General features: G+C 37.5%; 1 long non-coding RNA gene across 1 annotated transcript in view; it reads right to left on the minus strand.

The window, feature by feature from the left end:
• LOC131994899 (uncharacterized) overlaps nucleotides 1–25646 on the minus strand; it is a 426615-nt gene that overhangs the window by 344509 nt on the left and 56460 nt on the right. The gene's annotated exons all lie outside the window — the stretch shown is intronic.

Here is a 25646-nt window from a genome sequence, read left to right on the forward strand (position 1 = left end):
CTACCCAACTAATTTATTGCCATCGAAATCCTGTATGCTGTTTACCTCTGGAATGTCTATAAAGAGATAATAATTCTATTTGAAAAAGTTTGAGCAAAATTCCATTACTTACATTTCTTGATAATTGACCACTTAAGTATGGTATGAATATTCTAGCATGAAAAAAGAGGTGATTAGGCTCATATTTGTCAAAACATAGATAGAATGTGTTTTTGTAAGCATATCATCATCCCATACACAGGATCGGCCATAAAACCACATATGCGGGTGCACACTCAATGGCAAGTTTGCGCAGTTGTGTAGGAGCATGAGATTGACGATTAGACCATTAAACAAAAAAATGGATTGTGCAGTGAGAATATATCTCTTCGTTGCCACCCAGCAAAAGCTTTTAAAAGAAACACATGCCATGCATAACAGCATCGGGTATGGTTAGTTTACTTTTGTTGTGTTCGCAAATCCAAGATTTTTTCACGGGCCCTTTTTGTACGTTTATGAGTTAAGATACCATGTAATTGCGTTATTTGCCAAATTTCCATAGAACTATATGCTTTTTGGTGAAAAAAAAAATACACAGTGCAATTTTGTGTTCTTATTAAAGCATGTTCCTCAAGACCTAACTATAGCTGTGTTCGGAAACTCAAAAAATGTGTGCAAATTTGTACGCAGAAGAGAGGGCGAGAGGGAGCTAATTTTGACAGATCGAAAATAGAGAACCTGCAAATTTCTACTGGGACTTTTTTTGCTAGCAGAAATTTGCCACTTTGAACAGATGTTTTGTAAAGGTCAGCTGCTTTTCATAAAGCATAAAGCAGCTGACCTTTACAAAACATCTGTTCAAAATGGCAAATTTCTGCTAGAAAAAAAATTCCCGGTAGAAATTAGCAGGTTCTCTGTTTTCGAACTGTCAAAATTTGATATCTCTCGCTCTCTCTTGTGATACAAATACAAAAGGAAAATTAAGGGTGATACAAATACAAAAGGGAAATCACTTGAATTAAAAAACAAATAAGGCCGGTCCGAATCTTATATACCCTCCACCATGGGTCGCATGCTAAACACTTTAGAAATGCTGAACATTGAAGATGTCATTATGTAAAATTTGTGAAAAATTTTAAGCGGCTAACTTTACTCCCTCGAAAGTTAGCATGCTTTCGACAGACAGATGGACGGACGGACAGACGCACTGACGGACAGACATGGCTAGAACGACATAAAATGGCATGACGATCACGAATATATATATACTTTATGGGGTCTCGGAGGCATATTTCGAGGTGTTACAAACAGAATGACGAAATTTGTATACCCCCATCCTATGGTGGAGGGTATAATAAAAATATTGTTTATTGGTAATTATTAATTTTTATACCCTCCACCATAAGAGGGGGGGTATACTAATTTCGTCATTCTGTTTGTAACTACTCGAAATATTCGTCTGGGACCCCATAAAGTATATATATTCTTGATCGTCGTGACATTTTATGTCGATCTAGCCATGTCCGTCCGTCTGTCCGTCCGTCCGTCTGTCTGTCGAAAGCACGCTAACTTCCGAAGGAGTAAAGCTAGCCACTTGAAATTTTGCACAAATACTTCTTATTAGTGTAGGTCGGTTGGTATTGTAAATGGGCCATATCGGTCCATGTTTTGATATAGCTACCATATAAACCGATCTTGGGTCTTGACTTCTTTAGCCTCTAGCGTGCGCATTTCTTATCCGATCAGAATGAAATTTTGCACGACGTGTTTTGTTATGATGTCCAACAACTGTGCCAAGTATGGTTTAAATCGGTCCATAACCTGATATAGCTGCCATATAAACCGATCTTGGGTCTTGACTTCTTGAGCCTCTAGAGTGCGCAATTCTTATCCGATTGGAATGAAATTTTGCACGACGTGTTTTGTTATGATACCCAACAACTGTGCCAAGTATGGTTTAAATCGGTCCATAACCTGATATAGCTGCCATATAAACCGATCTTGGGTTTTGACTTCATGAGCCTCTAGAGGGCACAATTCTTATCCGATTTGAATGAATTTTTGCACGAAGTATTTCGTTATGATATCCAACAACTGTGCCAAGTATGGTTGAAATCGGTTCATAACCTGATATAGCTGTCATATAAACAGATCTGGGGATTTGACTTCTTGAGCTTCAGAGAGCGCATTTCCTATCCGATTTGGCTGAAATTTTGCATGACGTATTTTATTTTTTCTTTCAACAACTGTGTCAAATAAGGTTCAAATCGGCGCATAACCTGATATAGCTGTCATATAAACCGATCTGGGATCTTGACTTCTTGACCCCTAGAGGTCGCAATTATTATCCGATATGCCTGAAATTTTGTACGATGGATCCTCTCGTGACCATCAACAAACGTGTTTATTATGGTCTGAATCGGTCTATAGCCCGATACAGATCCCATATAAATCGTTCTCTCTATTTTACTTCGTGAGCCCCAATGGGCGCAATTCTTACACGAATTGGCTGAAATTTTACACAGGTCTCCAACATATAATTTAATTGTGGTCCGAACCGGACCATATCTTGATATCGTTTTACTATCAGAGTAACTCTTTTCTTATATCCTTTTTTGCCTAAGAAGAGATGCCGGGAAAAGAACTCAACAAATGCAATCCATGGTGGAGGGTATATAAGATTCGGCCCGGCCGAACTTAGCACGCTTTTACTTGTTTTATTTTTATCTACTTTTATTGAAGATTCAAGGCAGCCGCCAGTGTTTAGATACAGAAAACTGGCCAAATGAAATTGTAATTTTACCTCAAGTCGGTTAGTCTACATTAGGAGGCAAGTGCAAAATTCGCGGATTTATTTGGAAAATCTTGGAATATTAAAACTTTGTATCCTTCCAGACACCAAGAAAAAAAGCAATACTCGTTTTCTTAAGTGTTTTGATGAAATCATCCTCATCGGAGAGCTAAGACGAAACCAATACCGTACCTTTGAATTCATTAAGAAGGGAAGATGCTGCCATGGGATTGAGTGGGTCTGGCTGGCCAATTAAACAAGTTACGTACAGTGGGATGGAAAAAATTAGTACAATTAGTTTGCCAATTGTGAACTGACATCTTCAATGAAAATGACCAAATAGAGAGGTCCCTTAGCCTCACATCAGTGGTCGCAGCAATTTGTCTAGCGACAATATCCAGAAGCATTAGGTGGTTAGTCCAAGGTTTCTTTGTTAGCAAACCAAGTGCTGCCGTTATTTCTAAAGCAGTTGTAGTCCTATGCAGTCTTCGAAATGCATGCTGATGTTCGGCGAAAGGAAATTATCTAACGGAAGGATCGGGAGGAGTAGTCCCTCATGCGTCATGGCTACTGATGGAAGAAGGAAGATCGATCTGTACGACTCCCCTTTGCTCGTGTACTTTCCAGGTTTCAGAAGCGGGATCACACTGCCCATTTCCAAACTTCGGGTACTATAACAGTGTTCAGACAGGTTGAGGGCTTTGTAAGGTACTCGACTCCAGGCAGATCCAGATTCTTCAGCATCAGCGTAGAGATTCCGTCTTGGACCAGCGCCTTGCGTGACTTGGCGCCACGGATGAAATTCGTAGCTTCGTACACGGTATATTGTGATGGCTGTCCAGCGGCACGGAGATCTTGGATACGACGAATGGCTCCCCTTCTAGCCTTATCATTCTCGGGTCAATAAATTGCCGTTTATCAAAGGAAACACCTTACAAGTATAGCCAACATTTTTATACACTCCACCATAAGATGGGGGGTATACTAATTTCGTCATTCTGTTTGTAACTACTCGAAATATTTGTCTGAGACCCTATAAAGTATATATATTCTTGATCGTCGTGACATTTTATGTCGATCTAGCCATGTCCGTCCGTCCGTCCGTCTGTCTGTCGAATGCTCGCTAACTTCCGAAGGAGTAAAGCGAGCCGCATGAAATTTTGCACAAATACTTCTTATTAGTGTAGGTCGGTTGGTATTGTAAATGGGCCATAGCGGTCCATGTTTTGATATAGCTGCCATATAAACCGATCTTGGGTCTTGACTTCTTGAGCCTCTAGAGTGCGCAATTCTTATCCGCTTGAAATGAAATTTTGCACGACGTGTTTTGTTATTATATCCAATAACTGTGCCAAGTATGGTTCAAATCGGTCCATAACCTGATATAGCTGCCATATAAACCGATCATGAGTCTTGACTTCTTGAGCCTCTAGAGGGCACAATTCCTATCCGATTTGGCTGAAATTTCGCATGACGTATTTTATTTTTACTTTCAACTACTATGTCAAATAAAATACAAGTCGGTTCATAACCTGATATAGCTGCCATATAAACCGATCTTGGGTCTTGACTTCTTGAGCCTCTATAGGGCGCAATTCTTATCCGAATGGAATGAATTTTTGCACGAAGTATTTCGTTATGATATCCAACAACTGCGCCAAGTATGGTTGAAATCGGTCCATAACCTGATATAGCTGTCATATAAACAGATCTGGGGATTTGACTTCTTGAGCTTTTAGAGGGCGCAATTCCTATCCGATTTGGCTGAAATTTTGCATGATGTATTTTATTTTTACTTTCAACCACTATGTCAAATAAAATACAAGTCGGTTCATAACCTGATATAGCTGCCATATAAACCGATCTGGGATCTTGACTTCTCGACCCCTAGAGGTCGCAATTATTATCCGATATGCCTGAAATTTTGTACGATGGATCCTCTCATGACCATCAACAAACGTGTTTATTATGGTCTGAATCGGTCTATAGCCCGATACAGGGGGCTCTTACTTCGTGAGCCCCAATGGGCGCAATTCTTATACGAATTGGCTGAAATTTTACACGGTCTCCAACATATAATTTAATTGTGGTCCGAACCGGACCATATCTTGATATCGTTTTAATAGCAGAGCAACTCTTTTCTTATATCCTTTTTTGCCTAAGAAGAGATGCCGGGAAAAGAAGTCGACAAATGCGATCCCTGGTGGAGGGTATATAAGATTCGGCCCGGCCGAACTTAGCACGCTTTCACTTGTTTATTTTAAAACAATTGTTTTCCTAAGCAAGTAAATAAAAATCCAACCAAAACAATCAGCTGTTGTTCTGCAAATTTTCACTGGAAGTCTTCCGTGTACTTTTGCTTGCAGACTTTTTAAGTAGAGTAAAATGGCTCTTACTCTCCTGCAAATTTTTACTATAAAAGCAGGCGAACAGACCTTATATTGACTTAAATTCCAAGTCGCGTTGAAATACACTATTCCTTATAGGGGTAAATCCTGAGTGACGAATGCTACATTTTTTTTTTAAATAAAAATGAAAATTTTTCCCATGAACATTTCACTAAGTAATAGGGGCAAACTTCTCACATGACAATGAGTGTAGTCCGATTCAAGTTTTAAGCTCAATGATAAAGGGCCTCCTTTTTATAGCCGAGTCCGACCGGCGTGCCACAGGCCGACTCCTCTTTGGAGAGACGTTTTATATGGCATAGTACCTCAAAAATGTTGCCAGCATTTGGAGGGGAAACCCACCACTGAAAAGTTTTTCAGATGGTCTCGCCAGGATTCGAACCCAGGCGTTCAGCGTCATAGGCGGACATGCTAACCTTTGCGCTATAATTATATTTTTTAAATTGATTAGTAGTTACGGTCTCTAAAAGCAAAAACAGTCCTGCTGGCGGAGATCCGGGCGATCACGGAATGCGTAAAGTAGTGTGGTGCTAACGCGAGGACGTCGAGTGTGGACATCTTTACCGACAGTAAAATTGCTTCAAGGGCAATAACAACCAGGACGGTAAGGTCACGAACAGTCTTGCAGTGTAAGAAGGAGATTAACGTCTTCTCTGAGGATGGCAAAATCAGCATCGTTTGGTTGCCGGCCCAAAACGGAGAAAGGGGAAATGAAAGGACAGACGATTCGGCGGTGAAGGCCAGAGGACTGCCGTCAATAAACTTGGTTAACCCGACGCCTTTCGGGTCGACGCAGTCCCAGTTAAGGGAGTGGGTGACGAATGCGCATGCAACATTGTGGAATACAGAAACGATCGGTAGGGCGCCAAAAATCCAATGGGGGATCTAGATCGAGAGAAGACTAGGCTATTACTGAAAGGAAGTAAGAAGGATGTCGGTATAGCTATTGGTATCATAACGGAACACATAGGACTACGAGCTCACTTATGTAAAATAGGTGCGGCAAGTTATAACATGTGTAGGGCATGCGGGGAAGATGATGAGACGTTGGAGCATTTCCTTTGTCATTGCCCGGCCTTCGCGTCTAGCATATACCGGCATTTAGGTAGAGACACAATACCAGACATGAACCAACTTAGGGGAGTGGTATTGAAAACAATTAAAGATTTTGTAAGCAGCACGGAATTCCTAACTTAAAATTTTCTTTTTAGAGATTTCTTTATAGTTTTTAGAACGCACAACAAGCCGATTACTGGCTTAGGTGTATGTCCATAGTGGCATGGGTGGATTAATATCTGCACCCTCTTTCCAACCTAACCAAATTATGGAGCCATCAGAGCTGTATTCGGTACGTATATTGAACGGTATCAAAGTGCTTTGAATACAAAAATTAGATAAAAATTGAGACTTTTATAGCTAAAAAGGAAAATTTAAAATATGTGATTATATGACAGATATATTTATCTGTGGACTAATTCAGTTTGTATTAGGTACAATTTTGGCCTATTTTGGAATATTATATTTATAATATTCTACAATGACAACCTTTTGCTGAAGCCAGGGCCGACTTAAAATTATGTTTCTAAGGACCAGATTGTGATGAAATTATTAGTAAAAACTAAATTTTTAAGAAATTTTTTCTAAAAAAAATTTTAATGATATTTTTCTAGAGACAATAATTAAGCGTAATATTCTCTGATGATAAAACTTCAGTACGGGCCGTACCAATCTTGAAATTATTTTTAAGAAAAATTTTTGTTTAATTTTTTTTAAAGACGAAATTTTTCTAAAAGATTTTATTAAAATTTTTCTAAAGACTACATTTAAATGAATTTTTTTAATAACTAACTTTTAGCGAAAAACTCTCCAAAGACAACCTAGCCTCGAGATTACTTTTTAAAACCTACATTTTAATTTTGCATAAACATTTTTAAAGTCTTTATATTACGCTTATCTGTGCCAAACATTTTCTTAAAATGTCTTCTATAGACAAATTTCAATAAATATTTTTAAAGACAAAATTTTAACTCATTATGCCTGATGCCGTTGTCCGATTGTGATGAAATTTTATATCTATATATAAAATAGACGCGTGATTGACTGATTGACTGACTGACTGATCAACGTTCAGCCCAAACGGCTAAAGCTAAAGTCATGAAATGTGGCACGAATGTGGAACTTAGGTTGTAGGGGGGCGATAGTACCTAAACGCACGAAATGATATTCGTGCATTTAGGTACTAAAAAGAGGGCTCAAGAAGTCAAGACCCAAGATTTCATTTCAATCGGATAAGAATTGCGCACTCTAGAGGCTCAAGAAGTCAAGACCCAAGATCGGTTTATATGGCAGCTATATCAGGTTATGGACCGATTTGAACTATACTTGGCGCAGTTGTTGGATATAATAACAAAACACGTCGTGCAAAATTTCATTCCAATCGGATAAGAATTGCGCACTCTAGAGGCTCAAGAAGTCAAGACCGAAGATCGGTTTATATGGCAGCTATATCAAAACATGGACCGATAAGGCCCATTTACAATACCAACCGACCTACACTAATAAGAAGTATTTGTGCAAAATTTCAAGCGCCTAGCTTTACTCCTTCGGAAGTTAGCGTGCTTTCGGCAGACAGACGGACGGACGGACTGACGGACGGACAGACGGACGGACGGACGGACAGACGGACGGACATGGCTAGATCGACATAAAATGTCACGACGATCAAGAATACATATACTTTATGGGGTCTCAGACGAATATTTCGAGTAGTTACAAACAGAATGACGAAATTAGTATACCCCCCCTCTTATGGTGGAGGGTATAAAAATGGTACGTTTAGTACCGCTATTGGTACTTTTGTGGTACCTTGTTTGTTAATTGAGCTAGAGCTTTGAATTTTGTAATTTAGGTACACTATGGTAACCTTAATTGGGATGCTAAAAGTGGTTTTGAACATTTAGAAACAAAAAGTACCAAATATGGTGCGAAAGTGGTGACTTTGCATGGGACGAACGACTAGAGCTAGAACTTCGAAATTTTGGGTTAAATGACTGTTTTGCGAAATAAAGGGGTAGATAGAAAAAATATGAAAAATAGTAAAGAAAACGGAAGAAACTTACGTTTAGTACCGTATTTGGTTACATTTCATACTTTCTTTATGGATTGAACTAGACCTCGGAAATTAAACCTGAAGATTCTACTAATAAAAATATGGGGGCTGACTAAGTAATTTTTAAAAAATCATTCATTTTGGTACCAAAAGTACGAAATAGCTTATTATACCCTCCACCATAAGATGGGGGGTATACTAATTTCGTCATTCTGTTTGTAACTACTCGAAATATTCGTCTGAGACCCCATAAAGTATATATATTCTTGATCGTCGCGACATTTTATGTCGATCTAGCCATGTCCGTAAGTCTGTCCGTCTGTCCGTCCGTCCGTCCGTCCGTCCGTCTGTCTGTCGAAAGCACGCTAACTTCCGAAGGAGTAAAGCTAGCCGCTTGAAATTTTGCGCAAATACTTCTTGTTAGTGTAGGTCGGTTGGTATTGTAAATGGGCCATATCGGTCCATGTTTTGATATAGCTGCCATATAAACCGATCTTGGGTCTTGACTTCTTGAGCCTCAAGCGTGCGCAATTCTTATCCGATCAGAATGAAATTTTGCACGACGTGTTTTGTTATTTTATGCAACAACTGCGCCAAGTATGGTTCAAATCGGTCCATAACCTGATATAGCTGCCATATAAACCGATCTTGAGTCTTGAATTCTTGAGCCTCTAGAGTGCGCAATTCTTATCCGATAGAAATGAAATTTTGCTCGACGTGTTTTGTTATGATATCCAACAACTGTGCTAAGTATGGTTGCAATCGGTCCATAACCTGATATAGCTGTCATATAAACAGATCTGGGGATTTGACTTCTTGAGCTTCTAGAGGGCGCAATTCCTATCCGATTTGGCTGAAATTTTGCATGACGTATTTTATTTTTACTTTCAACAACTGTGTCAAATAAGGTTCAAATCGGTTCATAACCTGATATAGCTGCCATATAAATCGATCTGGGATCTTGACTTCTTGACCCCTAGAGGTCGCAATTATTATCCGATATGCCTGAAATTTTGTACGACGGATCCTCTAATGACCATCAACATACGTGTTCATTATGGTCTGAATCGGTCCATAGCCCGATACAGATCCCATATAAATCGTTTTCTCTATTTTACTTCGTGAGCCCCCAATGGGCGCAATTCTTATACGAATTGGCTGAAATTTTACACAGGTCTCCAACATATAGTTTAATTGTGGTCCGAACCGGACCATATCTTGATATCGTTTTAATAGCAGAGCAACTCTTTTCTTATATCCTTTTTTGCCTAAGAAGAGATGCCGGGAAAAGAAGTCGACAAATGCGATCCATGGTGGAGGGTATATAAGATTCGGCCCGGCCGAACTCAGCACGCTTTTACTTGTTTACTTTAATAGTGGAAGGAAAAGGGTAAAATTAAAAAAAAGTTGCTAAAAATGATCCATGTCTTGACAAATATACGATAAGTTGTACCAAATATGAAATGTTGAAATCGTACAAGGAGTGTAACAAAAAGAACTTAAGTGCTGTAATTGGTACCATTTAGTAATTTGTTTATAGGTTGAGCTACAGATCTAAAATTTTGGATACAGGCATATCTTGGCAGTATTTATTTTGTATAGTATTTTATTTTGATGAGTTTGGTACTAAAACGTATAATATGGCACCTTCTACACGGATTGAGCTTCAGCTCTGAAATTTGGAATACAATTACAACTAGGAACTCTGTACCGAGTGACTAGAAGATTTTTTTAGATATTCGTTCATTTTGGTACTAAATCTTGGTATTTTATTTACAGACTGAGCTATATCTGTGACATTAGAGATACTGGTACATCTTGGCAGTATGTAACGAATGACTAGAAGATTGTTTTGAAATTTGTACATTTAGGTACTAAAACATACAAAAAGATCTTAAAATAGCGATAAAGTTACACCTTGGTAGTATTTCTCGGCCGACTAGAGTTTTTTTTTTTTAATTCGTACATTTAGGCATTAAAACTTTCAAAATTTTCTTTCTTTATGGATAAGGCTAAAGCTATTAACATTGCGATATAGTTACATTTTGATGTTGGGTGTACCATCGGGGGCAGAAAGCGACGGGGCTGGTATATTCATAATTGTGTATATGCTAGTATATTCCTAATTTAGAGAATTTATATTGACGTAGCAATTTTTTCAAATATTTTGATTTTTAAAAATTAAAAAAAAAAATCTTATTATTTCCTAAGCCCCTACAACAAAAAAATAATTTTCTTAATATAAAATATTAAGGATTTAGAGAAGAAAGCTCGATTTAATGGTTTAGGAATAAAATAGAACCTGCTGCCAAAAGTAGTAGGATTATTGCCATGCATTTTTTTCATAGAAACCATCAAATGCAACAAGACATTAAAACGGATTACAGAAATCTCACTCCTAATAATTTTGAGAAATTTTTTCGTTTGATTTTTGGGATGAAAAAAAAATTGCTGACTTTTGAGAATCCAATTTATCCCCCAAAGCATGACTGGAAAAATTGTTGTAACTGGTTTCAGTCGTCTACTTTACGCCAATCCAAATTTCATTACGAAAACTCCTGCCTAAACCGAGCTAGGATTTCCTACGGCAGCTCTATTCTTGGGTATTTTTCGCCGTTAATGCGAATCTGGGCACACGGAGCAGCAGCAAGAGCCGTTGCCGTTGTATACCGTTCGAAGCCATTAATACAACTTCCAAAAGATATTTGCACTGTGTTGGCAAATCAATGGCAATCAGTGTATTATTCAGCTATCAGTGTAAAATTCAGCTATCGGTGCAAAATTTAGCTATGACTTTATTTTACCGCCGATGTGTCAGTTCCTGCACCCAATAGATACCACAATTTTAAAACTTTGCCAACTATTCAGTAACAAGAATTTTGGCAATTTTCGATTTTGAATAAAATTCTGACTACGCCCCTGGCTCCCATATATATCTTTTATCCGACATGGTCTTTTAAGGCTGTAGTAGCTACAATTTTATTCCGATCTTTACAAAATTTCGGAAGAGATGATTTATTTAACGTTCAAATGCGATTGCTAAATTTTATTAATATCGGGTCAGATTTGAATATAGCTATAATACATATCTTTCAGCCAATATGGCCTTTTAAGACTATAAAACCCACAGTTTTTGTCCGGTCTTTACACAATATTGCATGAGATGTTTTATTAAACGTATTAATACGTGTGCAAAATTTCATGAAAATGGTCCAGGCTGTAGCAGCGACTATTTAAGTCCTATCGAAAAAAAATCTTACAAGGTTCTATTCAGATTTTATACCCTCCACCATAGGACGGGGGTGTACTAATTTCGTCATTCTGTTTGTAACACCTCGAAATATGCGTCTAAGACCCCATAAAGTATATATATTCTTGGTCGTCGCGATGTTTCTGTCAATTCGGTCGAAAGCACGCAAACTTTGGAAGGAGTAAAGCTAGCCGCTTGAAATTTTGCACACATACTTCTTATTAGTGTAGGTTGGTTGGGATTGTAAATGGGCCAAATCGGTCCATGTTTTGATAAAGCTGCCATATAAACCGATCTTCCGATAAGACTTCTTGAGCCTCTAGAGAGCGCAATTCTCAGCCGATTTGACACAAACTTTGTACAACCTTCAACATAAGTGGGCAATATGATATGGTCTGAATCGATCTATAGCTTGATACAGCTCCCATATAAACCGATCTCCCGTTTTTGCTTCTTGAGCCCCGAATCGGACTATAACATTATATAGCTCCTCCTCCTCCACCGTCATTATTCCTTGTCTGCCTAAAAAAAGATGCTGCGCAAAAAACTCGACAGATGCGATCAATGGTGGAGGGTATATAAGATTCGGCCCGGTCGAACTTAGCACCCTCCTACTTGTTTTCTCCACATAGGTGTATCGTATTAAAATTGTTTTTGTTGCTATTACTGCAAAGAAAATGTTTATATTTTGTTTACTTGAAAGAGCACTGGAAGCGTGATGTCGAACAATATATATGGCGTAATTTTTTTTAACACTCAAAAATTAAAGATAGATTTTTTGTGACGCACGCTACAACACATTGTCCTAAACTTGCGTGTCTAATATTTATGTTTCTAAAATAAAGCAACTTATGTATTTTCTTTACTAAAACTGAAGACTATTAGGAGGACAAAAATATAATATAGTTTCGTCCATCTATTTTAACTTTACTGTAGTAAACGAAAAAAAATGTAAATTTTTTGAATATTATTATGGGATCTATGGTAGTCTTCTACATTATTAGCCATTTATATTTGTATAACATTGTATACAAAAAGTTTATTATGCCATTCTGTTTTTTCGCTCTCTTCTGTTAAATTTGTATTTTGGATATACTGTATGTTGTCTTGCCAGAAATTATGGTTTAAAGCTTAGACGTGCACTTAATGTAGAACAGCTTAGCATGTCACGCGATCTATGTGGGTTGCAAAGGATGGCAAGCTTTGAGAAACGACGACGCTAAACAAGACGCAACACGCTTATTCTATTTCGGCCTTTACTCTTGCAAACAACATTACATAATTTTATACCCTCCACCATATGATGAGGGTATACTAATTTCGTCTTTCTGTTTGTAACTCCTCGAAATATGCGTCTGAGACCCCATAAAGTATATATATTCTTGATCGTCGTGACATTTTAAGTCGAACTAGCCATGTCCATCCGTCCGTCTGTCTGTCGAAAACATGCAAACTTTTGAAGGAGTAGAGCTAGCCGCTTGAAATTTTGCATAAATACTTCTTATTGGTGTTGGTTGGTTGGGATTGTAAATGCGCCAAATCCATTCATGTTTTGATATAGCTGCCATATAAACCGATCCTGGGTCTTGACTTCTTGAGCTTATAGAAGGCGGAATTCTTATCAAATTTGACAGAAATTTTGCATAGTGTTTTGATATCACTTCCAACAACTGTGCGTAGTATGGTCCAAATCGGTCCATACCCTGATATAGCTGCCATTTAAACCGATCTGGGATCTTGAGTTCTTGAACCTCTGGAGAGCGCAATTCTCATCCGATTTGGCACAGATTTTGTACAACGGCTTCTTCCATGGCCTTCAATATACGTGTGTGTGTGTGCAATATGGTCTGAATCTATTTATAGCTTGACACAGCTCCCATATAAACCGATCTCCCGATTTTGCTTCTTGAGCCCCGAATCGGACTATAACTTGATATAGCTCCTCCTCCATCCATATTCATTATTCTCTGTTTGCCTTAAAAGAGATACTGCGCAAAGAACTCGACGGATGCGTCCATGGTGGAGGGTATATAAGATTCGGCCCGGTCGAACTTAGTACGCTCTTACCTGTTCTATTTAATTTCATTCCTTATACATAAAAGTAGGTGTTGCACTTTGTATTTTTGCATACTTCCATGCTTGGTATAAATTCAAAAACAGCTGAATTCAGGAATCTCGAAGAATGTGGAGTTAAAAACTCAAAACCGAATCTTAGCTCGTTTACCGATTGGAAACATGTGAGTACCAAACGAAAAGTACTTTGACGTAGTATAAAACTCTTATGTGAACATTTCGTCGTGTAAGGGGGCAGCCCCACCTCAAAAAAAAAAAAGAAAAACTGCGAGCGAAACTATATGCCCAACGATGAAACATCTGTGTCAAAAGAAAATTGTTGGGGAGTAGACAACGAATCCCGACCAGTATTGCCACTCGAGAAAAAAATTTCTACCAAATTTAAAAAATAAAAAATCCTACAAAAACCTACCAAATGTTCACAAGCAAAAAAACGCATATATGTTTTTATACCATCCACCGAAGATTTGGCCATTTTGCCATTCCATTTGCAATACATCAAATTATACATTTTCAACCCACAAAGTATGCATTCATAATCGTCGTTATATTCATGTTTGTTGAAATCACTCTACAGCCTAAAGTTCAAATATGGCCTATATCATAATATAGCACCATTTATACCGACCTCCTGAAAATAAATCTTGAGTTCATAATAGTCGTACTTTTACCCTGATTTCAATGAACACAGTACCGATTTAAGGGTTTGAGTCCACAAATGAGCTTTTTCTATCCATTTTAGCGGTCCTAGTGAGCTGAGTATTGACCAGATCGGAACATATTTGTTTGCAGCTGCCATATAGCTCAGTTTTCCGATTGGAGGCGTTAAACATGCATATGTTACCTAGAATTTACGTAATTTGCAAGTGATTCCTTAAAATTTGTACCAGTTAAAGTCAATATAATATCCTGAAGTTTGAAGCAGTGCAACCTCTTGTAACAGTATTTAGCTCCTCGACATATTGCACATTGTTTTACTTTGCATCTTTAACGAATACATAGAAACGACAAGAAGTAAAATAATTTTGAGTTATCCCCTGCTTTTTTTGTAAATAGCTTGGTATTTATATCATGAAAAAACCTACCAATTTTGGTAGGAACCTACCAAAAGCAGCAACACTGATCCTATCAACGCTTATTTTAAAAGCTCCCTGTAAATGTTTGTTCTATGAACTCTAAACCTTCTTTGGACTATGTCCTTCTGACCTAATGGTTTCAGTTTGCACATGGGTTTTGAGAGAAACTTTTTTATCTTGGCGGCGTTATTAACGCTATCGACCTGTTCGAAGAAAAGCTTGTAGTCCTTGAGCCGTGTGTAATATACATCCCAATAAACTTCCGCTTTTTTACGACGTGCTCTGTTAAACAGTCAGTCTGCGAACCTCTTTCCCAATATTACGAATTTCCCCGGTCATCCAGGGTTTTTCTTGGGCTGATTTCTTTTCCGGAAGAGGACAACTGTCTTCGAAGGGTCCCACCAGTGCAGTTGTAATCCTGTTGACATTTTCGTCAATGTCTTCAAGCTTGGACGATCTAAATTATCTTGCCCAAGTTTTCTTCTGAGTAGCCTTCCGAATTTTGTCCAGTTGGTTTTCAACTTATTCCGGAAGCTTATCGGATTCGGCGCTGGCCGTGCTATTCTAAACCTAATGTAGCGATGGTCAGAGAAAGAGGGTTCCATGTAGACACTCCAATCCTGAACCTCATCGATTAGATTTTCCGAACATATCGTGACATCTAATACCTCCTCCCTAATCCTATTAACAAAGGTAGAGGTGTTATCAATATTAAGTGTTATTAGGTCGTTAGTATTACAATAGATAACTCTGCCAGGGATAGGCCCCGCTCAATAGTGTTGGTACTACCCCACGAAATGTGGTGAGAGTTCGTATCGCACCCTATTAGTATCTCGTTACCTGTCTGTTTTGCTTTCCTCACCAGCCGTAGCAGCTCCGACGTGGGTGGCGGTGTCGGAAAGTCGAAAGGCAGATAAAGTGATGCCAGGTATGCTCCACCGTCTCCCTGTCTCACCACTGTTGCATCCGACGGTGACAACTACGGGGAAAATATATAATTAAAATTTTTATGACAAATAACGGCAGGTCCTCGGCCGAGTACCAGTGTTAGCATAGAATAATTGGTAGTTGATATTGTTCAGTCCGGAAACTTAGTTGCGGGTCGTCCTTGGCTCCTGAATTAAGGCAATACGAATCTTGCCCTTGCTGATTTTCTCCATCAGAGCGTATGTAGCAGTCTCGCTCTGGAGGAGGTTTATCTGGATTACCTCAATCATTGGTCCTCCAGTAAATGGGCATCTTGAGAGTAGTCTGTTCCCTGTTCTTTAACCAGATCCTCCACTTGGGAGCGATGATTTGGTGGTATACTACCGTATGCACAACCGATATTGATGACTGCAAAAGTCAGCTCATCTCTGTTGTGCTTCCTTGCTACTCTGGCGTAAGAAGGCGGCTCCTTACCATTCTCAGCGACCATCTTCCCCTTCCGTGATGGCTTTGGGCTCAGTTCGGAAGTAAAAGTCCTCTATGAAGACTCAAGGGCCGTGCGCTCTTCCTACGTTGCTGTTCCAACTTTGTCTACCTCCGCAGGACACTATCTGGAGTCTCCATTGCGGGATGGCTGGCTTGGTTTTTCCAGTGTACTTGAATGCGGGAGCTCTTTTTCCTCTTCAGTATTTTTGCAGTTTTATGTTCTTCGGGAGATCTGATTCTTTTTCCAACTTTCGTAGAAGTGCTTGGAATGTCACTTTCGCCCGATTACGCTGAGGGTACATACTCCTCTGTCTCCTTCGTCGTGCACCGGATCGCTTTCTCGGTCTGCTTGTGAGCATAGCAGAGCCATCGCTCACTTCTGCCGTCATCCCGATGCTCTCATCTCTCGATTCGGCTGTGATGACTGTTTTATTGACACAGTCGATGTTTGAATCCGAGTCAGAAACACCACCTTTACTTAAAGGCTTGGCACGATCTGTTCATCCCTCTGGTTTATCCCTCTCTTCCGCATTAATTAGTCTGACGACTACTAGTGCGCTTGAAGCATTACTCTCGACTACAGGTCCCAAGGCACCCACACCTATAGGAGGGAAGGAGACAACACGCTACGGTCTGACGCCACCACCGCAGATGTTGAGTCTTTGGAGTCCATTTCTAGCCTACTCCAAAAGGCTTTAAAATTTTTTTCATTATAGGTAGTACTTTTTCCGAGATACGGATAAATATATAATTTATTTTTTTCGTTGATTAGCGAAATAGAAATACGTCCGCTGCACTCAACGGCTACTAATACTGTCACCCAAAATTTGAATATCCCACATCTAATACCATGACCCAGAAACTAATACCAAGACCCAGAAACTTGACGGTGTTCTATTAAAAACGTAAAGTTTGGCTTACGAATTATGGAATTGTTGATTAAACCAATAATTTTTAACGGAAAAAGTATATTTCAACAAAAAAATCAATTTTACAGATAGTATCAATAGTGTTAAAACTACCGATATTGACGCAATAATAAATCTATCGATACTAACGATAGTGTCATCGATAGTTTGCCAGCTCTAGTATAACAGGACAGGTAGGCTGATCGGAACAGTATTCTCAATTGAAAGGTCTTTGGCATGATATTATATAAATAGGATTGTTTTTTTTACCAATTAAGTGAATTTTCTCTCTTAGTTCGTGTTCAGAAAAGTACTATCTCCGATTAGCTAAGCGGCTAAATTTATCGCCGATTATTTATGATTAAAAATAACTTTTTTTTTGCTTGTATTGTTATATTTGATTTTTAGGATGTGTGTCAGTGTCAACAACGTTAAAGTGCAAGGTATTTAGCGGCAGGAACGTTTTGTTCACCCATAAGCAAGCGAATCCGCTAAAGTGGTAAATAAATTAGCCTAATTATTTGGAACCAAGTATCTGGGCAACTCCATTTCCTCCCAAATAAATTAAGCGGATAAACGGACATATAGGACGGCCAGGAATAAATGATGTTCAATTGAAAATCTATGTGCATGGAGTACCAATCTGATATCTAAACGCATGTTGAGGCACAAAATAGAACTCCAATTAAAAGTCTTTCGAATACAAATTTTACAACCAAATTTGGGGTGACGTAGATAAGATTTGGACAACAAATGCACAAAATAAAACAATTAATGTGGATCCAAGAAAGACCCACGGCCTTGAACTTCTTGGTCCTCTGGGCAGCGGCTGCAAAATATTTAAAGATAAAAACTATTTTTTGGAAAGAGCTTGCCAGCTAGTAACAAGAAGAAACCAAGCGACCGTTTATATTTTGATTTGTCTGCATTATTGTAGCATATTGAAAATTTACGAAAAAAGTAAGACAAATTGTTCAAATTTATAGTTCGATTATGGATGGCAACCCAACTTCAGTTGAATTGCCAACGGCCAAATTTGCTATAATAATTTAAATTTCTGTATTATGTTTTTATAATTTACCTAGTATCTGAATGAAAGTGGGAAAAATTTAAAAGTTTTATTTCCTGGTAACGCGACTACGTTTGGAAGCCATTAAATTTTGCGACCTTAACGTATCTATGCTTTGCCTGTCCATATATTCTTATTGTCCGAGTACCATCAAATTTGGCACATTCCAAATTTTGTTAACACCAGAACGAACACTATTGATTTTGGAGAAAATTAATACAGATTTAGGTATAGCTATCATATAAAAATCTTGATATGTTCTTCTATGACGTGTGTTGCGATCTCTGGCTTTCCTTTTCAATTTGCAAAGAACCATTGGACTCGTCTCGAAAGAGAAACAAACAAAAATTAATTTTTAAATTGAAAATTGCCTAAATATCAATCACGACTTCAATAATTTTGCAATTTTTTTAAACGTCAAATTATCCTTTTTTTATATCTCCCAATATAGAGAAACCGTGCCACGAACTTGAACAATATGATTGATCCTTGGTGTTTCAGGCACAATGTAATCAGTCCAATTTGCCAATAAAGCGGGATTTCTAGAGTAGAAAAGCGGGATTTGGGGGGAAAACTATTCTTAAAAAGCGATACCCTTGAAACCTTCCATATACAATAAGGTTTAAAAATTTTTAACTACATTTTATTATTTCTTAACTAACTATTCAACTCAAAAACTATTCACTAAATTTATAGCAAATTAAATCATGTATAAAATTAAAATTATGTTTTGTTCTGTATAGATGACATTTTTTTATTTTATACTTTTTGGGTGTTTTTGGTTCAAGGTCATGAAACAATAATTAAAAACCGATGTTTAAGTTTTTGAAAATTGTTTTATTTTGAAAACTTCACCATGGATTCTGCTAAAAATTTATACAAAATAAATTAAGTTGTAGGGCACAATTTTATTCTACATACCAAACTTCTCTCAAACCAACAAAAATTAAAGCTGCTAGGAAGCGAACATGGATGATCGAGAGACCGGTTTATATGGGAGCTGTATCAGGTTATAGACCGATTCATACCGTTCTGAACATAGTTGTTGGAAGTCATAACAAAACACTACATGAAAAATCCAAATCGAACAAAAATTGTGGCTTTTAAGGGTTAAAGAAGTCAAATCGGGAGATCTTTTTATATGGGAACTATATCAGGTTATGGACCGATTTGGATTGTACTCAGCACATATGATGAAAGTCATAACAAAACACTACATGCAAAATTTCGGCCAAATCGGACAGATATTCCGGCTAGTAGAGGCTCAGGAAATCAAATCGGGCGATCGGTTTATATTGGAGCTATACCGCGTTATAGACCGATTTGAACCATGCATGGCACAGTTATTGAAAGTCATAAAAGAAGACCAGGTGCAATGTTTCAGCTAAATCGGACAAAAATTAAGGCTTCCAGACGGATTATATCCGCTCAAGAATGACATGGGTTTATATGGGAGATACAGCAGGTTACAGACTGATTTGGACAGTAGTCAACACAGTCGTTGGAAGTCAAACCAGAACACTGCATGCAAAATTTCAGTCAGATCGGAGAAAAATTGCGGCTTCCAGGTGCTCAAAAAGTCAAATCTGGAGATGGGTTTACATGGGAGCTATATCTAAATATGAACCGATATAGCCCACTTGCGATTCCCAACGATCTACATCAATATAAAGTATCTGTGCAAAATTTCAAGCGGCTAGCTTTAAGCGTTCGACCTCTATCGTGATTTCGACGGACATAGCTAGATCGATTCAGAACGACGAGATGATCAAGAATAGGTGAAAATTTTGAGGTGTTACAAACGGAATGACTAGATTAGTATACCCCCTAATCTGGTTAAAAAGTCTGGAGGTTTTGATCTTATAAAGCGAGATTATATAAAACAAATACCTTACCAAGGCTTTATTAGGTAAACGATATTCATGAATGCTGTTTTCAACACACAAGTACATACAAAGCTGTTGGAAAGTTGTCGAAATTGTGATGGTGCAAAAGCCAACAAAAAATACGCACGATCCCCAATCATATAGACCAATATCTATTTTTCCGGTAACTGGAAAACTTTTCGAAGAGCTACTCTGCAAAAGACTGGAATCAATTATCTTATCAAGGCATATAATACCCAACCACCAACTTTGATTCCGAAAGAAGCACTCTACTATTGAACAGGTTTTCAGAGTAACCGATTTTATTGAGGCATTTCGAATATGAAAAGGTTTATTCAGCTGTATTCTTGCGTATCTCTCAAGCGTTCGACGGCATTGGGCATAATGAATTTATAAGAAAACTTGGAATGCTGATCCCAGAAAATTATGGCGATATCCTCACATCGTACCTGATAGATCGATATTACAGGGTACGGAAAATGAATATACCGAGCTACACCCCATATTCTCAGTAGTCTCACGGGGCAGTACCCTAAGCCCTATCCTACATCTTATCTACACTTATGATGGCCCGCTAAACGAAAATTGTTTCATAAGAACTTTTGCTGATGATACGGAATTAATTTCTTCAGATTCAATTTCAGAGGAATTAATTAATTGTCTGCATTTAGTTTTAAATAATCAATTAAATCGACCAATTAATTAGTTTCATATTTGCAATTGCGAAATATATCCCTTAGTAATGTTGATCATGATTTTAAAATTTCATAGAAATCTCTGCATGATGTTATGAGTCGATGGCTATAAAAACTTTGTTCTTCGGTTTGAAGTACCTCAAACTATTATTTCAGAATATTTTAAGACGATCTAGTCATACGCCTGTCTGTCGAAAGCACTCTTACTTCGAGCGAGTAAAGCTAGCCCCTCCTTATTCGTAGGATTTTAGCGATGAAAACGAGCCAAAGAATCAAAACTTTTAAATAAACATGCTATCTCTAAATTTAATTTCCTTATCAAATTTTGATCGCTGATTGATTTTTATTTTACTTCATAGATGACTGTTCAGTTATTGTGTTTTGAAAAAGTGTTTTTTTAACTTAGCGCCGTAAGTCAGAAAAATTCAACATTTAAAGACGCTCCTATTTGTAAGGCTATGTGCGTCTTTAACTAGGATTCGTTTTTGTCTTGTTTTAAGGTCAATTTTCTAACTTTCAACGATGTTGCGACCATCATTTAAGATTTTTGTCTTTAAGAACAAGACGCAAAGTTAAGGATTAATTAACCTACCGTTTAAACAAAAAATCACTTATATGAAAGAAAATATTTTTCACTAATGGAAAAAAAAGTGATCATATAAAATTAAATTTGCAAATTTTTGGATCGAATCTTTAAAATTAGGACATACTTTATTTTAATGTATGGGGCGCAATTATTATCCTATTAATTAGGATTTCTATCAGCCACGACAAAATTGCATGTCCATTACTTGATATAGCTTGTATTCAGATACACGTCTCCTTATTGGGAAATATCATAAGGGGACCTAAAGGCTATTTAGCTTTTACTTTGATAATATAGCTTAATGTATTTATTGTTAAACGTGAATTTTATTCGATATGTTCCTGGTAAATCGGAAATATATTCGACAATTTTAAGCAAGTCGAAATACTTTATTAGTAGGACCCAAAGTATATGAACAATATATTTCATATTGTTCCAGTCGTAGATTTTTTCGTCTTTAATACATTTTTTATACCCTCCACCATAAGATGGGGGGTATACTAATTTCGTCATTCTGTTTGTAACTACTCGAAATATTCGTCTGAGACCCCATAAAGTATATATATTCTTGATCGTCGTGACATTTTATGTCGATCTAGCCATGTCCGTCCGTCTGTCCGTCCGTCCGTCCGTCCGTCCGTCCGTCTGTCTGTCGAAAGCACGCTAACTTCCGAAGGAGTAAAGCTAGCCGCTTGAAATTTTGCACAAATACTTTTTATTAGTGTAGGTCGGTTGGTATTGTAAATGGGCCATATCGGTCCATGTTTTGATATAGCTGCCATATAAACCGATCTTGGCTCTTGACTTCTTGAGCCTGTAGAGTGCGCAATTCTTATCCGATTGGAACGAAATTTTGCATGACGTGTTTTGCTATGATATCCAACAACTGTGCCAAGTATGGTTCAAATCGGACCATAACCTGATATAGCTGCCATATAAACCGATCTTGGGTCTTGACTTCTTGAGCCTCTAGAGTGCGCAATTCTTATCCGATTGGAATGAAATTTTGCACCACGTGTTTTGTTATGATACCTAACAACTGTGCCAAGTATGGTTTAAATCGGTCCATAACCTGATATAGCTGCCATATAAACCGATCTTGGGTCTTGACTTTTTGACCCTCTAGAGGGCACAATTCTTATCCGATTTGAATGAATTTTTGCACGAAGTATTTCGTTATGATATCCAACAACTGTGCCAAGTATGGTTCAAATCGATTCATAAACTGATATAGCTGTCATATAAACAGTTCTGGGGATTTGACTTCTTGAGCTTCTAGAGGCCGCAATTCCTATCCGATTTGGCTGAAATTTTGCATGACGTATTTTATTTTTACTTTCAACAACTGGGTCAAATAAGGTTCAAATCGGTTCATAACCTGATATAGCTGCCATATAAACCGATCTGGGATCTTGACTTCTTGACCCCTAGAGGTCGCAATTATTATCCGATATGCCTGAAATTTTGTACGATGGATCCTCTCATGACCATCAACAAACGTGTTTATTATGGTCTGAATCGGTCTATAGCCCGATACAGATCCCATATAAATCGTTCTCTCTATTTTACTTCGTGAGCCCCAATGGGCGCAATTCTTAAACGAATTGGCTGAAATTTTTTTAACAAATATTTTGGTTGAAATGATCATTGCTATCCTTTAAAAAAACGTTTCGTCATTAGCACTTCTCTTAACGTCCTCTCGCATCGGCACTTCTTTCAATAAAATTCTTAAAAAATTTGAAACTGAAGCGAGAATAATTTTGTAAAGATAATCTCTTATTTGATTGGAATTGTTTCATAAAATTTTATATTCCATTTTTTACTTATTTGACGTTTGACAGATGGCCACTTTGTAATTTATGAATCAAGGTAGTGTTAGTTTGGTATATTGTTGATGTTGAATGAACCTGATACAAACTTCATGCCTTGCGTATCTAGTGCTAAAATAAGGCAGGGCTTACGTATTAATTAGTCTTTAGCCAATAAAGCATAAAATAAAAGTCCCAACAAATCCATATATCATTCTTTAAATTATGTTTCATTCCCGTCTCGTAATTTTATTTCGCGTGAACAGCAATATGTTTTTTTCAAAAGTTCTGCCAACCCTTCCTTTGGGTTTTAGATAATTTTTTTCTTTTCTTCGCGTCCCGCAGTGGTTGGTATGTTATGACCCCTGGCTTTCCTTTTCTATTAAAAAGTCTTCGATCATTAAGCTCGTCTCGCGAGATAATCGACGTGAAAAGAGGGTCCACCTTTGGAAAATATTGCAATTATTCGTTTCTCGATCACTCGTAATTCTTTAATGTTTGGTAGAGTGGTGGAAAAAATATTGGTGACAACTATTACTATACAGTTAATATTAATACACAAAAAGAGTAAGAAACATGATTACTTCTCTATAAGACTGAACCTGAATATTCGTAGACACATTGGGCTTTGAACGGTGAAACTAAATTTGATATTAAGTTTCATATAATTCACGGATACTTGTTTCATTGATTTTTTTGGTAAATTCACTTGGAAAAGTGAATAGCACTGGTGCACCAAATTAAGAAACAACACTGTGCGGCCCTCAGATACTTGATTGTTTGGAGTAATGTGGGATTGTAACACCCCCAAATTTATGATCCCAAATATTAATGTATGAATCGCATTCTACTTTAAAAGAATTTTTATTTTTGGTGCGAAGTTTTTTGGAGTTGTGGTGGCGCCACAGGTGCTGGGTTCCCAGTATTAATATCTAATTCTCCCGGTCTCGTATTGTACTTCCACAAACCTTTTATTTGATGCTCATCATATTGTCCCAATCGATAAACATGTTCTGTGGGAGAGTTTTTGGTGCGGGCGACCCCCAAATACTTAGCCCTGACATTAATATCCCTACAACCAACTACCTTTCATCTGCTACCCATGTCCATTTGTTGCGGCGTTGCGGTCGGGTCTCTTGGATACTTGGAGCAAAATTTGCATAACAGATTTGAACTCTACTCTTAAATACCCTTAAGTTGACATCATTGGCGTAGCTATGGGGTCCCCACAGAATCTGTAGCCCCTAGTAGCCCCTTGCTAGTACATATATAGTTAGATAAATAAATACTTATTTGCGTCTAGCTTAACTACAAAATAAATAAAATATTTTTCACTGTGAAATTTTTATTCTAAAGGTAAACAATAGTAAAGGAAAATTCCTAATTATATGGAACTAACCAGAGATGTGTCGCACTGCGGCTCGCCGTTCAGACTCGGCTATAAAAGGGAGGTCCCTTATCATTGAGGTTAAACTTGAATCTCACAGTACTCATTGATATGCGAGAAGTTTGCCCCAGTTCTTTAATTAGAAGGCCGTGGTCAAATTTGCATTTGCAAGCATTCACAAAGTCATGTGCAAGATATCAAAGCCTTAGCAGGTCTGGGCGAATTTCATTTCTGTTTTGATGCATGCTTTGGATTGGTAGAGGGTAATCAGTTCGGTATTTGTATTAGGGTTTTTGTTTTTGAGCTCAATTTACTAATAGGTGACTTAAAAATTAAAAAATTTGCAGGTTTTTGAAATTTTGTCTTTTGAAAAATTTTAGTTTAAGAAAAAAATCACCAAATCTTCATTGCAAATTTCAAAAAAAAAAATTAAGTAAATAAGATCAATATTTTATCTTAAGATATTTTTTTATTGAAATTTATTTTGCTTTTAAAATAGCACACTAAGTTTCTAAGGAGAAAAGTTAGACGCTTGAAATTTTGCACAATTACTTTTTATTAGTTTAGGTCGGTTGGGATTGTTAATGGGATTGTTATTGGTCCATGTTTTGATATAGCTGCCATATAAACCGATCTTGGGTCTTGACTTCTTGAGCCAATAGAGGGCGAAATTCTTATCCGATTTTGCTGAAATTTTGCATGAAGTTGTTTGTTATGATTTCCTACAACTGTGCTAAGTATGGATCAAATCAGAGAACCTGATACCGTTCCCATATAAACCGATCTGCCGATTATGCTTCTTGTGCAAGGCGCAATTCTTATCCGAATGGACTGTAATCCTACTATGGTCTTCAACATTCAATTCACTTATGGTCCGAATCGGACTATAAATTGATGTATCTCCAATAGCATAACAATTTTTATCCCTTATTCTTTGTTTGCCTAAAAAGACATTCCGCGCAAAGAACTTGACAAATGCGAGCCATGGTGGAAACAGTGACGTAGTCAGAATTTTATTTTGGTGGGGGGCCCACCCCACATTTTCTCAAAATAGAAAATTACCAAAATTCTTCTGTTACTGTGAAATTGGTAAAGATACCTCAAATATTTTATTTTGAAAATTTTGGTTGCCATTGGTGACATTTGGTCATAAAGTCAGAGTTGAATTTTGATTGTAAACACACTATTCAGATCTTAGATTTAAGGTA

Source organism: Stomoxys calcitrans, chromosome 2 (assembly GCF_963082655.1).
Source record: "Stomoxys calcitrans chromosome 2, idStoCalc2.1, whole genome shotgun sequence".
In the NCBI taxonomy this organism is placed as follows: Eukaryota; Metazoa; Arthropoda; class Insecta; order Diptera; family Muscidae; genus Stomoxys; species Stomoxys calcitrans.